The sequence below is a fragment of the Oryzias latipes genome, chromosome 2, assembly GCF_053564925.1.
Source record: "Oryzias latipes strain Hd-rR chromosome 2, Olatipes_Hd-rR_3.1".
NCBI lineage: Eukaryota > Metazoa > Chordata > Actinopteri > Beloniformes > Adrianichthyidae > Oryzias > Oryzias latipes.
Genome location: NC_136238.1, coordinates 26,256,978 through 26,273,136, shown reverse-complemented (window position 1 = coordinate 26,273,136; position 16,159 = coordinate 26,256,978). Strand labels below are relative to the sequence as shown.

Sequence of the window (16,159 nt, the reverse complement as noted above, 5' to 3'; positions counted from 1 at the left end):
GAACACCCAGCAACTAAAATAAAATTGTTCTATATTAATAAACTGTAATTGTGTACCCTGCATACATGTGACTTGACTGCAGTCATTCTAATATTTTTCTCTTACCCGTGTCACCCGGTGCATCTGCCACGTCGGTGTGCCCCTCCACCTCAGTCACCACTCCACTTAAAAGGGATTCCCCGATAATAGCCGCCAGTCTCTCATCAAGAGGGGTCAGCTCCGGTGTCCCCCCCGGCAGACACACTCTGGCGATGCAGCGCTCCAGACGTTTTTTTGCCTCGACTTTGATGTCCGACCATTTCTTTTTTATTTCGGCCACGGTCCGAGGTTGTGAGGCTACAGCATTTACGGCGTCTGCCACCGTTTGCCACTCAATTGCCTTTTTTTGCATTAGTAATGCCCACACTGTGCCCTCCAAACAACATTTTCTCCTCTTTTCCACCTCGCCAACGATAACTTCTACTTCACATTGAGTGAAGTTACGTTTTTTTGATTTCCTCTTTGTGTTTGCCATGGTTTCGCAATCAATGAATATTCATTTGTGGGCGTTTCACGGACTATTTATGGGCAACTATAGGCGTGTCATGAAGCCGCAAAAGCTGCGCTGCATTTAGAATTGATTGTGATTTATTAAGGGAAAGATGCGTAGGATGTGCGTGCGCACGGTTTTATAAATCAGAATATTTCTGTGCGTACGCACGTCCTATGTTTCATCTGTACGCCACTTCTGACGCAAATCTTACGCAAAGTTTTATAAATGAGGCCCCAAGTCCTTGTATTGTAGAATCTGTTCATTATAGATTTCTTTATGAACGGGAGAGCCAGTTTTTTTGCAGAGCCGTTCCAACAGGCAGCATTTGGCTTTCATTTTATGGAGTTCAGGGGTGAACCAGGGGGAAGATTTGACAAACGAAACAGACCGTGTTTTTACAGGAGCGAAACTGTTAAGAACATCTAAAAGGCAGTTATTATAAAAAGAAACCAGTTCATCAGGGTTGGACGAATTCGGAAAAGGAATGCGCTCCAAATGAGAAGAAAACAGCTCCACGTTTATATTCTTGATGTTTCGGAAGGAGATGAGGTGAATGGGTTTAATATCAGATAAAATCAAGGGGATGCTAAAAGAAACAAGATGGTGATCAGTCATAGGAAGGTCATCTGTGGAACAGTTAGAGGGGGTTAACCCAGAGCAGCAGACCAGGTCCAGAATGTGTCCCTTAGCATGGGTAGGTAGCTGAACATGTTGATTAAAACCAAGACTATCCAGGCATTAACAGAAGTCTCTGGTGAGGGGGAGGTGGTTGTTATCAAAATGTATGTTAAAATCACCCATACACATAACATTAGGAGAGAGAGATGATAGGTGAGTTAGCAGAGTTCCAAAATGCTCCAGAATGTCCCTGATTTTGGGGGGCGGTAAACCACTGCTATTACAGTTGGTGTGGGTCCAGGAAGCATGAAGGCAGTGCACTCGATGGAACTGAATGAGGGTAGCAGAACCGGGAGAACTTTCCACGTCTCGCGATATATCACCGCGAGACCACCTCGGTGGCCATGGCAACGAGGCTGACAGAGGTAAACAAAGCCGGGAGGGGTGGAGTCATTGAGTGAGGAAAAGTCATTCTGTTTCCGTAACGCAGAGAAAGTCAAACTTACGATCCACAATTAGATCCTGGATCAGCTGACCCTTGTTAGAGAGGGAGCGGATGTTGATGAGGCCAAAGTTGACGGTTCTGATGAATTGGCGCGGCGCCGAAGAAGTCGAGTTCGCAGGTCCGGGGAGGCTGGAGAGCACTCTGTGGTCCACAGAATGTCCGGTGTTACGTGGAGGACGGCGGGTAGAGGAGGAGAGGAAGCGGACGACATTGGACGAAGCTTGGTAGTGCCGGTGCGTGCCACGGTGGATGTACCTCAGGCGTGGCGGGAGCAGGGGGTCCGTGCAGTCGTAGAGCAGAGGAGCAGGAGCTGTAGGCAGCCAGCGGAGACGGAGGAGTTCCGACGCTGAGTACTGGATGAGCCCGGCCGTGGGGCGGTGGAAAAGCCAGAGGAGGATCCAGGTTAGAGTCGACCAGATGTAAAGTTTGCACGTGAGCATAACTGACAGGAGAAGGCCCCGGGACTGCAGACTGAAAAACGTAACTCCTAGCTAGCCAAGCCCCAGGTTGGAGGAGTGGCGTAGTGGAAGCTATCGGTTAAGCGTGCAGTTGAATGCAAATATTCAAAGTAGTCGATGGACACAGTGACATGTGCGAGAGTTAGAGTTTAAGTTACCGGTGAGCAGCGGCAACAGTCATGCCAGCGTCCACTCAACCGGAAGTGTCCGGTTGAGTTATTCTGTTATTCTCCTAATAACAGGTACATCTAAAATAATTCATTTTGTGAAAAAAAGTTTTACATATTTTGTCAGCAGTGAAACTCATTATCAAGTATTATTACAGATAGATTGAAATGTATTGATCCTTTACTTTTGTGCATTAGATATTTGTAGCTTAGAGAATATGAAAACCTAAAAAAGCTGTCCAAGAAAGTCAGGATAAGACGAGACAAGACTTTATTGATCCCCAGAAGGAAATTCAGTTGTTAAAGCAGCCAAACAAGAAATATAGCAGTTACAAAAACAAATAGTCAGTAAAAATTAAAACAGTAATAAAAAGTGGAAGTAAAAGTACACATCATGATTAAATAAGTAAATACAGAAGCAGTTCACTGTGTCATTCTATAGAGTAACTGCTGTTGGGACAAAGGACATCCTGTAGTGAATCATATATCAAAACAACCAAAGTTTTTTTTATTTTACTTTTCAGAAAAATTCATTTCTACACATTAAATACTCACTTGTGCCTCCCTCTAATGAATTACTGCATCAATATGGTATGGAGGCCATCAGCCTGTGGCTCTGTGTACATGAAAGGAAAGCTCAGGTTGCTATGGAGTTCATTAGAACATTAGGGTTTCACCCCAGAAGTTTTAAGCATTAAAAACTTATTTTAAAATATTTAATTTTTCTGAGTTACAGAACTTTTCCCATGTAAAATAAAGTCTTCTGCTGTGGTACAGAGATTAAGAGGTCAACCTCTTATCAAAAAAGTATAGAATTTAGAGTTTACACTCAGTCCTTACATTGTCAAGAAAAAGTCTTACAAGTTCTCATGTGTCTTTTGAGATTAGATAAATCATTAAAACTTTTTTTACATTCTTTACAAGAAAAAAGCTTTTCTCCTGTGTGAGTTCTCATGTGTATCTTGAGATTACATACACGACTAAAACTTTTTTTACATTCTTTACATGAAAAAGGCTTTTCTCCTGTGTGAGTTCTCATATGTGTTTTGAGAGTAGATATTTGATTAAAACTTTTTTTACATTCTTTACAAGTAAAAGGCTTTTCTCCTGTGTGAGTTCTCATGTGTGTTTTGAGATTAGATGCATCACAAAAACTTTTTTTACATTCTTTACATGAAAAAGGCTTTTCACCTGTGTGAGTTCTCATGTGTGTTTTGAGATTACATATTTGACTAAAACCTTTTTTACATTCTTTACAAGAAAAAGGCTTATTTCCTGTGTGAGTTATCATGTGTATTTTAAGACTAGCCGCATGACGAAAACTTGCATCACATTCATTACAAGAAAAAGGCATTTCTCCTGTGTGAGTTCTCATGTGTGTTTTGAGATTAGATAAACGACTAAAGCTGTTATCACATTCTTTACAAGAAAATCGCTTATCTTCTGCATGGATTCTTATGTGAATTCTGAACAGGGATATGTTACAAAAGCTTTTACCACATTCTTTACAGATATAACATCTTTCATCAGACCCAGTTTCCATGTCGTCAGACGGGTTAGTAATTATTCTTGAGTTTTGACCAGACCTGATAGAGGAAAGTCTCTCTTCTTTTGGAAAATGTTTGTATTTCTTACCAAGATTTGTCTTCTTGGGATTTTTTCTAACATCAGAGTCACACTGACCTTCTGACAAGTGAGAGCTGTCCACACTTTGGACACATCTGTCCCTCCTCTTCCTCTGACCTCTGTTCTGTGGGTCTGTCTCTTCATCTGTAGTTGATGTTGATTCTTCATGTTGGTTTTCTTCTTCATCCTGACTATCAGTTACATTAAAGCTCTGCTGATTTTTTAGATCTGCTTCACTGTTCTCATCTTCCTCATAAGTAGAAATCTCCATCAAGGTATCAGTCTCCTGCTTAAAATCAAGCTGATCTTCATCCTGACTGATGCAGAGTTTCCCTGGTTCCTCTTTAATCTGTAGAGGTTCTGGTTCCTCTTGAATCTGTGGAGGTTCTGGTTCCTTTTTAATCTGTAGAGGTTCTGGTTCCTCCTGTTCCTCTTGACTCTGTGGAGGTTCTGGTTCCTGCAGTTCTTCTTTAATCTGTGGAGATTCTGGTTCCTCCTGTTCCTCTTGACTCTGTGGAGGTTCTGGTATCTCCTGGTCCTCTTTAATTTGTGGAGGTTCTGGTTCCTCCTGTTCCTCTTGAATCTGTGGAGGTTCTGGTTCCTCCTGTTCCACTCTGAAGTTACTCTGCTGGATGCAGAGATCTTCCTCTTCAGTCATCCAATGCTGGGGGAGGCCTGCAGGAACACAAACACAACAAGGAGCCTTTCATACGTTTCCAGGACTTTTAGGTTTTGTCAAGCATCAATAAACTCTTTGATCATTGGAGAAAATGTCTGAGGAGTCTGGAAGACTAGAAGAGACTAATGGAAACAATACATATAGACGCCATTAAATCTTTCACTTTCGGCTTGTCCCATCAGGAGTCGCCACAGCGAATCAGCCACTTTACTGCGGAAGATTTGTATGGTAATCTTGGCAATGTTTTACGCCGGATGCCCTTCCTGACGCAACCCTCTTAAATTAACTGGTCTTGAGACTGGCACAGAAGTAGAGAAGGGAACAGGGAGCAGCCCGGATTCAAACTCTGGTTTCACGGACGGAAAGTGCCGCAAACCAGCGTAACCTAAACCAGTTCCATATAGATGCCATTAAATAAATAACCAAAAGTAGAGATATTGACATTACAGACTAATTTAGGCTCCCTCATACATAGAGAAAAACATGTGAACCATCCCAAATACCACTTTTTTTAAAGGTGACACAAAACTTTCACTGGAATATGGTTGGTGATGATGTTCACTAACATCACAGCAAGTTTGATGAAAAATCACTGGAGAATATTAGAGAAATTAAAGTTATAGACCAATTCGGGTCTCCTCATTCACAGACAGATTGTAAGATGTAAACCTTACAAAATGCTACTTTTTTAAAGGGTGAAGCAAAACTTTCACTGGATTATTGTCAGTAATGATGTTCATGATCATCACAGCAAGTTTAAAGAAATTTGATTGAAGAAAATTACAGATATTGACATTATAGTACACCTAAGAAGCCTGGATCAGGCCTGAATCGGTCTGTTATGTCAATATCTGTAATTTTCTTCAGACAATTTTTATCAAACTTGCTGATATGATCATGAACATCATCAGCAACCATAATCCAGTGAAAGTTTAGCGTCACCTTAAATGAAGCAACTTTAGAAAGAGTTAACATGACCAAATGTGATTTTATGTGGAGTTTCTTCATTTCTGTTTGATTCCATTGCATGTCATGCTTAACAACCCTCAAAACACTCTTGTCAGTGTTAAATCTCATGTTTAGAATCTGTCTGATTGATTATATTTCAGACAAAACATGTTATTTCTGGTAGTTTATTATGGAATGAACAGACATGCAATATTAATGAATAAATCTGTACATCAAATGACAATATAGAGCTTGCAATAACTCATTAATTTCAGAGCACAGTCCATGTTATTTGATAATGGGTAACTGTGACATGGGTGATGTTAGTGCTTTTTCGTCTTTTCAGCTCGCTGGCCGTGTGTACCGTAATTTAAACTATGATGTAAACGCGCATGCTAAAAGTCAGTGACGGCTAGCGAGACCGCACTTCCAAGGATGTCGGCTCACTTGACCGCAGTAAAGAAAACCATGAAATCAGTGAAGGGCTTCTCTGTTTCTCTGATGAAGGTCACATACCTATGTGGTGTAGCTGCAGCTGTGGTTTCCAGATGACATCCAGCAGTCTGCGCTGACGACAGAGCTCCTGCTCGTACTGGACGATGGTTCCTTCACAGAGTCTGCAGATTTCTTCAGCAGCAGCAGCTAGTCGCTCGCTGATCAACTCTCTCAGAGACTGAAGGGAAGACATGGTTCCTGCTCCGGTCTTCAGCTCCAACTCCCACAAACACCGCCGTCCTCTTCACTGCAGCTCCGATCGATCATCTGCTAGTTGTTGTGACTTAATATGATGTTGCTCCGAGTTACCTTAGCGTGGGTGCTATCAGCGGGTCTCTTAATTAGGACAGACGACAGGGACACAGCTTTCGGTGCAAGAGCATTTACATGTACTTTACTCTCAAACTCCTCATGGCATATACAGGCCGACAGCACCATCTATTGGTGGCGGTGGTTATTACTGCTGTCTATCACAATATACCACATCCCTCTTTTCCCAAGACATGTTAGTCATAACATCTTCAACAGTTGTTTAAACACAAAAGCACCCTCTAAATAATTTGAACATTAGACGGTCTTATGCTCTTAACATAATGGCTAGGCAAATTCAGATTGTAAACAACCTTACATTTAACAATGTGCATCTTAGTGCAGTAGTCTGAAACTTCGACATACAAACATTTAACTTATTTCTTAAAATGTTTTAAAACGAACATACTCTTTTCTTTTACGTAACCATTAAACAAATCAAAGCAACAGTATGAACACAAAACTGTCACATTAACTAGTCTCTGTATCTGGCAGGACGTATGACTGCTCGACCACTGCGTGTGAAGTACGGTGCTGTGTTTTCCATACTCTCTGAAGATGATTTCTGTGGGGAATCACATGCTGGTGGATCAACTGACTCTGGGTTTTGAGAGAATAGTGCATCCGAGTCCAAATTAAGAGTTGTGTCCTTAAACAAACTTGAGTGTGTTTTCCTCAGATGCCTTCTGTTCCTCCTGAGAGTATTACCTGATGGTGTTCGCACGGTGTAGGAGCGTGGTTCCTCTCTTTGATGAACGATGACTGCTGGCTCCCAACCGCGGCGGGTTTGCATATGCACAGTGTCACCAGGAGATAGAACAGGTAGTGGTCTTGCACGCTTGTCAAAGTGTAACTTTAGCTTTGATTGCATGTCTCGTAGTTTTTCTGGCACGTTTTGTGGAGTTGACTGTCTCAACACATTACTAGAACATGGCAGGGTGCTGCGCAGGACTCGTCCCATCAATATTTGTGCGGGTGACAAGTTCAATCCAGTAACTGGAGTGTTTCTCAGTGATAACATCACTAGATGTGGATCAGTGCCGGTCTGGATTGCTTTCTTTAGTGCATGTTTGACAGTCTTAATGGCTCGCTCCGCCATTCCGTTTGAAGAGGGAAAACCAGGGCTGGAATGAGTGAGCTTAATCTCCCAAGCATCTGCGAATGATTTCATCTCATAGCTGGCAAATGGGACATGGTCGCTCACTATTTCTTTGGGAATCCCGTGTCTTGCAAACACTGACTTCATCTTTTGAATGACAGAGTAAGCTGTTTTGTCTGGTAAGTTGAGAACCTCCGGGTATTTGGTCAGGTAATCAATTAACAGCAGATACGGCTGACCCTCCAGCTCGAAAATATCTGCCCCAATTTTCATCCACGGCAGCTCCGGAATCATGTGTGGAACAAGTGGCTCCGCCTGATTCTTTGGTTGCATTTGCTGGCACTGTTCACATTTTTGAATCATAGTCTCTATATCACTGGACATACCAGGCCAGTATAGCACTTTTCTTGCTTTAGCTTTCGTGCGCTGTATACCTTGATGGTTCATATTGGGTGGCTCAAGCAAATCTTTCCGGTTGAGTGAACGCTGGCGCGTTTTGGCTGCCGCTGCTCCCTGGACTCTATGCCACTTTAAGGCTCTACTTGCCCCTGTGGACTATGTCTTTTGCTATTAATGTGACTTTTCCTCACTCATCACCTTCTCGCAGCTATCTGCAGTTTGTCACCTGGATCAGTGTACGTTAACGTTTGAGCTCTGATCACCATACACGCAGTGTGTGAGAGCTAGCTTACCTGCTGCTCACTCCCAAGGCTGCCGCAATGTGGATCAACTGTGTTTGGATTCTAGTCGCCTGGATCATCCTGTCATTTCTCAAGCATCCTCTGACGGCCCTGCTCCAATACTCTGTCGCTGACTTTGCCAAGCTTCGCTCTTCTCCACTCGATTCACCTCCACCAGCGCTGCTCCAGCACCCGGACATCCTATACCAGCCCCGTCGGAGATACATTCACCGCGGCTCGCGTCGGATGATCCGTGATGAGAACTCTAACTCCAACACCATCAGGTCATTTTGGTCCGCCAGTCGCCGTCCGCCGAGAAACTTTGGTCGTCGCGCTAATCAAAGCTTCCTGACTCGTCTGCCTCGGTCACCTAACGATCCGGCCGCCAAACTCTCCGCCAACTTTGGTCTTCTGAACATCCGCTCTCTCACGAGCAAGGGTCATCTCATCCAAGATCTCCTACTCGACCACAAGTTGGATTTTATGTGCCTAACAGAAACATGGCAGCAGCCAAATGACTTCACCTCACTGAATGATGCTACCCCTCCGGGGTTTGTTTACATCGCGCAACCACGTGGCTCCGGCCGCGGAGGGGGGCTCGCGATGATCTATCGCGAGAGTTGGAGGATAACGCCTGTGACTGTCCCTGCCTATGAGACATTTGAGGCAAGTGTATGTCAACTCTCTGGCCCTGTTCCAACTATTGTCGCTGCATTTTACAGACCCCCAAGATCAGTCAAAAATTTTATTACTGACTTTTCTGCTCTTTTAACTCTCCTTTCCACTCTTTCACCGAGAATAATAATTTTAGGGGATTTTAATATCCACATGGACAGTGACACCAACTCCCTCACCAAAGACTTTGTTTCCTGTCTGGACAGCTTCGGTCTCAATCAACATGTTAACTTTCCCACCCATATTAAGGGTCATGTATTGGACCTCGTTTGCTGCTCGGGTGTTACACCTGCGGACTGTAAACCAGACCCCCTCCCGTATTCTGATCATATGCTGTTATCTTTTCATGTCAACCTCTCTGTTTCTAAATCCAATCTTCCACGCACCATTAGCTTTCGTAAAATTACGGACATTAACCTGGACAATTTATCCTCACTCATCCATAGCATGCCCAGTCCTGATAGTGCCTCCCCTCCCGAGGAACTTATCTCCCACTACAATTATAACCTCCATCATTTTCTAGACATTCTCGCCCCGCTCAAAACAAGGTCTATCTCATTCAACGTCTCTGCACCCTGGTTTACTCCAATCCTCAGACAACTCAAAGCTAAAGGTCGCCAACTAGAACGACTCTACAAGAAAACTGCGCTCACTATTCATAAAGACATGTATTATAACCATATCATCCAATACAAAGACTCCATCTCCAAGACCAAAACAGAATATTTCTCTGGTTTGATAAATTCCGCTAATGGCAACTCAAAGGTCCTATTTTCTATCCTCTCACGTACAACCACCTGCCAAAATTCACTTCCTCCTCATTTGTACTCCTCTGATTTCTGTAACACCCTAGCGTCTTATTTCTCTTCAAAAATCCATGACATTCACCAGCAACTTCAATCCAACTCAAGTCAAAATGTAACGGCACCAGCTCTTCTCTCCCCACATCAGCCATTCTCATCATTTAATCTTCCATCAGTTAAGCAAATCACCGAACTCATTAAAAAATCCAAAACCACCTCCTGCCAACTTGACCCAATTCCCACTGCTTTGGTCAAGGCTACTCTCCCCTCTTTATCGCCCCTCATTACTAGCATCATTCACGCCTCCCTTAAGACTGGAACTGTTCCTCCTGTTCTCAAAACTGCAGCTGTCACCCCCATACTGAAAAAAACAGGTTCTGATCCCACCAATCTCAATAACTACCGCCCAATCTCTAATGCTCCACTCATTGCAAAAATCCTTGAAAAAACTGTCACCTCTCAACTTCAAACCCACCTCTCTTCCAATAATTTATATGAACAACTCCAGTCTGGCTTCCGTCAATTTCACAGTACAGAAACAGCCCTCCTTAAAATTACTAATGACCTTCTACTCGCCGCTGACTCTGGTTTAGCCTCCATCCTCCTTCTACTTGATCTGACTGCTGCTTTTGATACAATCTCACACCCCATCCTTCTGGAAAGACTTTCAACCATTGGCATCACTGACCTACCCCTCAGCTGGTTCCAGTCCTACCTTTCAGGCCGCACGCAATTCATACAATTAAAGTCATTCACCTCTCCCACAGTTCCAGTTACCACAGGTGTGCCCCAAGGTTCTGTCCTAGGGCCCCTGCTATTCATCATTTACCTTCTTCCCCTTGGTTATATTTTCCGTAAACACAACATCCACTTTCACTGCTATGCAGATGACACCCAGCTCTACCTCTCCTCCAAGCCTGACTCCACTCTTCCACCTGCCTCCCTCTCCAAATGCCTTCTTGAAATAAAATCCTGGTTCACTGCAAACTTCCTTAAATTAAATAGTAACAAAACTGAACTCCTCATCGTAGGAACAAAGACCACCCTAAATAAACTCCCTAACTTCTCCATTTCCTTCGATAACTGCTCCATCCTTCCCTCCCCACAAGTTAAGAGTCTGGGTGTCATCCTTGACAGCACTCTCTCCTTTACTGCCCACATAAATAGCATCACCCGGACGGCCTATTTCCACCTCCGAAACATCCGCCGTCTCCGCCCCTCTCTCAGTCCTCACTCCACGGCCATTCTAGTCCACAGTCTCATCACCTCTCGTCTGGACTACTGCAACTCCCTCTTATCCGGACTCCCTTACAAAACCATTCACAAACTACAACTGCTACAAAATTCTGCTGCCCGGATCATAACACAAACCCCCTCAACTATGCATATCACACCTGTTCTACAAAAACTTCAATGGCTACCAGTGCCATTCCGGATTCATTATAAAATCCTTATCTTGACCTTCAAAGCCCTCCATAACCTCGCCCCCCCCTATCTGTCTGACCTTATCCATGTTGCCATTCCCACCCGCTCCCTTAGGTCTGCCTCTTCACTCCAGCTTGCTACACCCACCGCTCGGCTCGTCACTATGGGGGGCAGAGCATTCAGCTGCTCTGCCCCCCAGCTCTGGAACTCACTGCCCCCAGGTCTGCGGAACATGAATTCACTCACACAGTTTGCTAAAAATCTGAAAACCCACCTCTTCAGAAAAGCATACCCACCCTAGTTAATTTTATGATTCCATTGTTTTGTATGTTTTTAACTAATGTGTCTTTCTTTTAACTGTATTTTATTGTTTCTATCTGTAAGGCGACCTTGGGTGTCTAGAAAGGCGCCATATAAATAAAATTCATTATTATTATTATGTGCAGTTTTTCCAGGATAGTTTGTCGGAAGTTCTGTGGTATCACGATCTTGTCTCCTACCATGACTATGCCTTTGTGAATGCTGATGTTGTGTCGCATGGGCCAATAGCAATATAGTGCTCTGTCTAAACTTTTACGTTTAGCTGGCCACCCATGAATGTGTTTTTCACACACAGCTTGTAGTTCACTGTCTGTTGCAACTGCTGTTCTCAGTCTATTGAGTGTGTCTTCACTCAGTGCCTCTGTAGCCTCTAATGCATACACAACTCTCTCATCACATCCATTTTCACTTGTGGAGTCATTGTCACTGGTTGCTGTAGCACGAGAGAGGGCATCGGCTATGAACATGTGTTTGCCGGGCGTGTATGTGACAGTGAGTTCATACCTTTGCAGCTGTAACAGCATTCCTTGCAATCTGGCTGGTGCTTTGGACAGCGGTTTGCGCATGATCGCTTCAAGAGGCTTGTGATCAGACTGCACAGTCACTGGTCTTCCATAGACATACTGGTGGAATCTTTTGGTGGCAAACACAATGGCAAGCAGCTCTTTTTCAATTTGGGCGTATCTCTTTTCTGTGTCCGTGAGTGCTCGTGACGCATAACATACAGGTTGTCCATCCTGTAGCAGGCACGCACCCAGTCCATCTTTTGAAGAGTCTGCTTGTAGAGTCAAGGATTTAGTTTGGTCATAGAATCTCAGAACTGGAGCTTGAGTTAGCGCCGTCTTCAGTGCGCTTAACGCAGCTGTGTGGTGTGGTTGCCACTGCCACACAGTGTCCTTCTTTAGTAACTGCCTCAAAGGTGCAGTAACCGACGCTTCATTTGGGATGTACTGTGCCAAGAATTTTACCATTCCCAGAAGACGCTGGAGACTTTGTTTATCCTCTGGAGTTGGCATGTCAATAATGGCTTTAATCTTTGTGTCGTCTGCTTTCTGGCCTGCTGCAGTTATGATGTGACCCATGTATTTCACTGTGTCTACTTTGAATTGAATTTTGTCCTTGTTAAACTTCACATTTGCTGTTTTCGCTCTCTCCATTACCTTTTGCAGGATTTCATCATGCTCGCGCTCTGAAGTTGCTGCTATGATCATGTCATCTGCGATGATAAATACACCAGGGATGTCACCAAAAGTCTCACAGTTCTTTTGTTGAAAAACCTCACTGGCAGACTTAATGCCAAATGGGAGCCGGAGGAAACGGAACCGGCCCCAAGGTGTGTTAAAGGTGCAGAGCTTAGAAGATGGCTCGTCCAGTTTGATCTGCCAGTAACCATCTTTTTCATCCAGAATGGTGAAGATTGATTTTCCTGCCAGTTTACTACGAACATCCTCATGTGTGGGGATAGAATAGTGCTGGCGTTTTACTGCTTGGTTAAGGTCACAAGGGTCCAAACACACCCTTAGTGTTCCATTCTTTTTCTGTGTTGCAACCAGACTATTTACCCAATCTGTGGGCTCCTTGACTGGCTTTATTACATTTCTGTCTTGTAAGTCTTTCAGTGTCTTTTTCAGTGGCTCCATTATGGACAGTGGAACATTTCTGCATGCATGAATCACAGGTGTGACGTTTGGGTCTGTGTGTATGTGGTGAACTCCAGGAAACTCACCCAAGCCTGTGAAGACCTCTGCGTACTTCTCAATGAGCTCTTCCTTGGTTGCTGGTGGTTTGGTTGGCTGTGGAGACTTTGCTGCTGCGATTGTCCCAATTCGTTTCACCAGGTGCAGCTGTTCACAAGCTTTTCCACCTAGGATCGACTTATCTGCATGGCTGGACACCAGAAAGTCACACACAGCTTTACACTTCCTTGTTTCACATTCAAGAGAAACTACACCATCTGGGTGTATGCGGGTTCCACCAAAAGCTATGAGGACAGTCTTTGTGGGCTGTAATTGAGGAGCACCAGGTAGCTTTGCATAAACTGACTTGGGCAGTACATTTGCATCCGCACCTGTGTCAAGTTTGAAAGTAACTTGCATGCCTTCAATGTTCACAGTTTCATTCCAACTACCATCTATGTCACCATCATCACTCCGCACCATGCCTATGTACAATGAGTCAACTTCAGTCTCAATGTTGTTCATGTTTTTCTTGAAGTAGCCTTTTTTCTCTGCATTTGTTCTGCATACCTTGGAAAAGTGATTATTTTTTCCACACTTGTGACACGTTGCTCCATAAGCTGGACACTGTCGAGGCTCGTGCTTATTACCACATTTGGTGCAAACCACTTGCTTGTTGCTGCTCGTTCTGTGTTTGCCATGTACTGATTTATTGTGTCCTTGAGCTTTCTTCAACGTATCCACTGCTGTGTCGTGGGTGACAGGTGTTGACTGCATGACCTGGATCTGTGCTTTGGCCACCTCTGCTGATCTGCATATTTCTAATGCTTTACGTAGAGTGAGGTCATTCTCCCGAAGCAGTCTCTCTTTCAGTCTTGTGTCATTTATGCTGAACACCAATTTATCCCTGATCATGCCTTCCTCATCAGCTCCAAACTCACAATTTTTGCTTTTTTGACGGAGCTCTGTGACATATCTGTCCACTGATATTCCTGACATCATTGGGTGTGACCAGAACTGATGGCGCTCAAATACAACATTCTTTTGTGGGCTACAGTAGTCTTTGAATGCTTTCAGAATGTCCTCCATCGTAAGTGCGTCTCCGGCTGGGGTAATAGCAAGTGTGTTGTACACTTCTAAAGCTTCCTCGCCGATGGTGTGAAGAAGAATGGCTATTTTAACCTTTTCATCTTTTTCCAACGCACCTGTTGCAGTCATGTACAACTGGAATCTTTGTTCCCACCTGCGCCAAGTTTCTGACAGATTGCCGGTGAGGAGCAGCGGCGATGGCGGTTTGAACTGCTCCATGTTTTCAGCAACGGTGAACTATGCTAATTTAAGCTAGCTCACTTGCGTGACTCGGCTGCAGTCTCCCTCTCACACGACAGCTTGCACTTCTGACACCATGTCGTGACTTAATATGATGTTGCTCCGAGTTACCTTAGCGTGGGTGCTATCAGCGGGTCTCTTAATTAGGACAGACGACAGGGACACAGCTTTCGGTGCAAGAGCATTTACATGTACTTTACTCTCAAACTCCTCATGGCATATACAGGCCGACAGCACCATCTATTGGTGGCGGTGGTTATTACTGCTGTCTATCACAATATACCACACTAGTCTCACAATCACAGCAATCCACGTTGTCTTTCCGTTCAACACTTCTTCACTCATTTACGACACTTTGGAAAATGCTGAAAGTTCCCACACGAACCACGTATCGTCCTTTCTGTCCAAAAACCTCACAAACGTCCCAACAAAACACCACCGACCTCTCAACACAAGCTAACGCTGCTAGCCTGCTAACAAGCTAACGCTGCTAGCGCCTCGTGCTGTTCTTCTTTGTTTGGCTAACAGCGTCATGGTGCTTTAGCGCCACCAGCTGGTCTGGAGTGTGTCTGTCGCTCACATAAGGATTTCGATGGTTGCAAAGAAAAGGCCATTTTAACTTGACTGGCAAATAAAGGTTAAAATAAACAGTTTATTTTCAGGAAATAAAAATAGCAAAAAAAGAAACTTTTAGCTGTTGTGACGTCAACACACAGTGTCTCATTCCAATGTTCAGATTCGACTACAAAACACATCAGAGACTAACTAAACCTGACCACATTCATTTATTGTATTTCTAAAATACAGTCATGAATAAAGACATTTCTTAAGCAAACAAGTAAACAAAACAAAACAAAGAAAGAACATTTCAAGCAAAAAGATCTTAAAAAACAGTTTCTAAAGAGAATAATTACGACTATAAATAAACATTAAACTGTATATTTGATAACAAAGACAAACAATAATTTTGAAATTCTTATTACAGTGAAAAAACAATAGAGAAATTTACTTAATTTAATGAAAATTAGATTAACAAATTTATGAAGTATATAACTGAGATGTAACATAATAAAAGAAAAGTAAAAGAATTAAAGATCTTTGGAATGCAAACATTTTTCACAGACAATCTTCAAAGATTTTAATGCTGTTTCTTGTTTCTGTGTCTTCTTCAAAGATTTATTCAATAAAAAACTGTTAAATAATTTCAAAGATTTTTCAAACCTACAACTTTGATGGTTCCATCCATTTTCTTAACCCGCTGTTTCCAGTTTCCAGAGCCGTCTGGCTGCTTACTTGGCAATCAGGCTCCTTACAGAGACGAGCTGGCGTTCGGATAGAGCCGCTGAGGCATGCAAGAGGCAGTCTACTCGGGTCTCCAGCTCTTGATGATATTTTTCTTATTTTCATGGAGACAATAACAAAAATATTCTCTAATTTTCCCTTTTTATTATTTTATTTTTAGTCTCTGAATAATCACATGATCCAGACATGGAGACGTAATAACTGATGCTTTTATGGAACTCTACAATAAACCTGATTCTGATTCTGGACATCAACACTCACTCTCTGTGGAGACAGGAAACTCTGCATGAGTGTTTCTGTGAGGAAGTTACATGATATGTTCAGATAAAAGCAAGAGATTGTAAAAGGCAAGTGCTGATAAAGACAGAAAAACCACAATGTGTGTTAACTAAATGCAGTGGATTATTGATATATATGGCAGAGGTTTGACACCACATGACACACAGTGGAGCCTGTTTATCCCCTGATGTTGTTGAGGCTCAAAAAGCATCAATCGAACGACCAGAAACATC

The 16,159-nt window shown here is 43.3% G+C and overlaps 3 protein-coding genes across 3 annotated transcripts in view; 2 read left to right on the top strand and 1 right to left on the bottom strand.

Moving 5' to 3' along the window:
* Window positions 1–16,159, bottom strand: part of LOC144981373 (protein NLRC3-like) — a 210,696-nt gene that overhangs the window by 91,127 nt on the left and 103,410 nt on the right. The window lies entirely within an intron of this gene.
* The window catches only part of LOC101174320 (uncharacterized), a 76,815-nt gene that overhangs the window by 29,124 nt on the left and 31,532 nt on the right, over window positions 1–16,159 (top strand). The gene's annotated exons all lie outside the window — the stretch shown is intronic.
* LOC144987897 (ribonuclease inhibitor-like) overlaps window positions 1–16,159 on the top strand; it is a 177,086-nt gene that overhangs the window by 157,129 nt on the left and 3,798 nt on the right. The gene's annotated exons all lie outside the window — the stretch shown is intronic.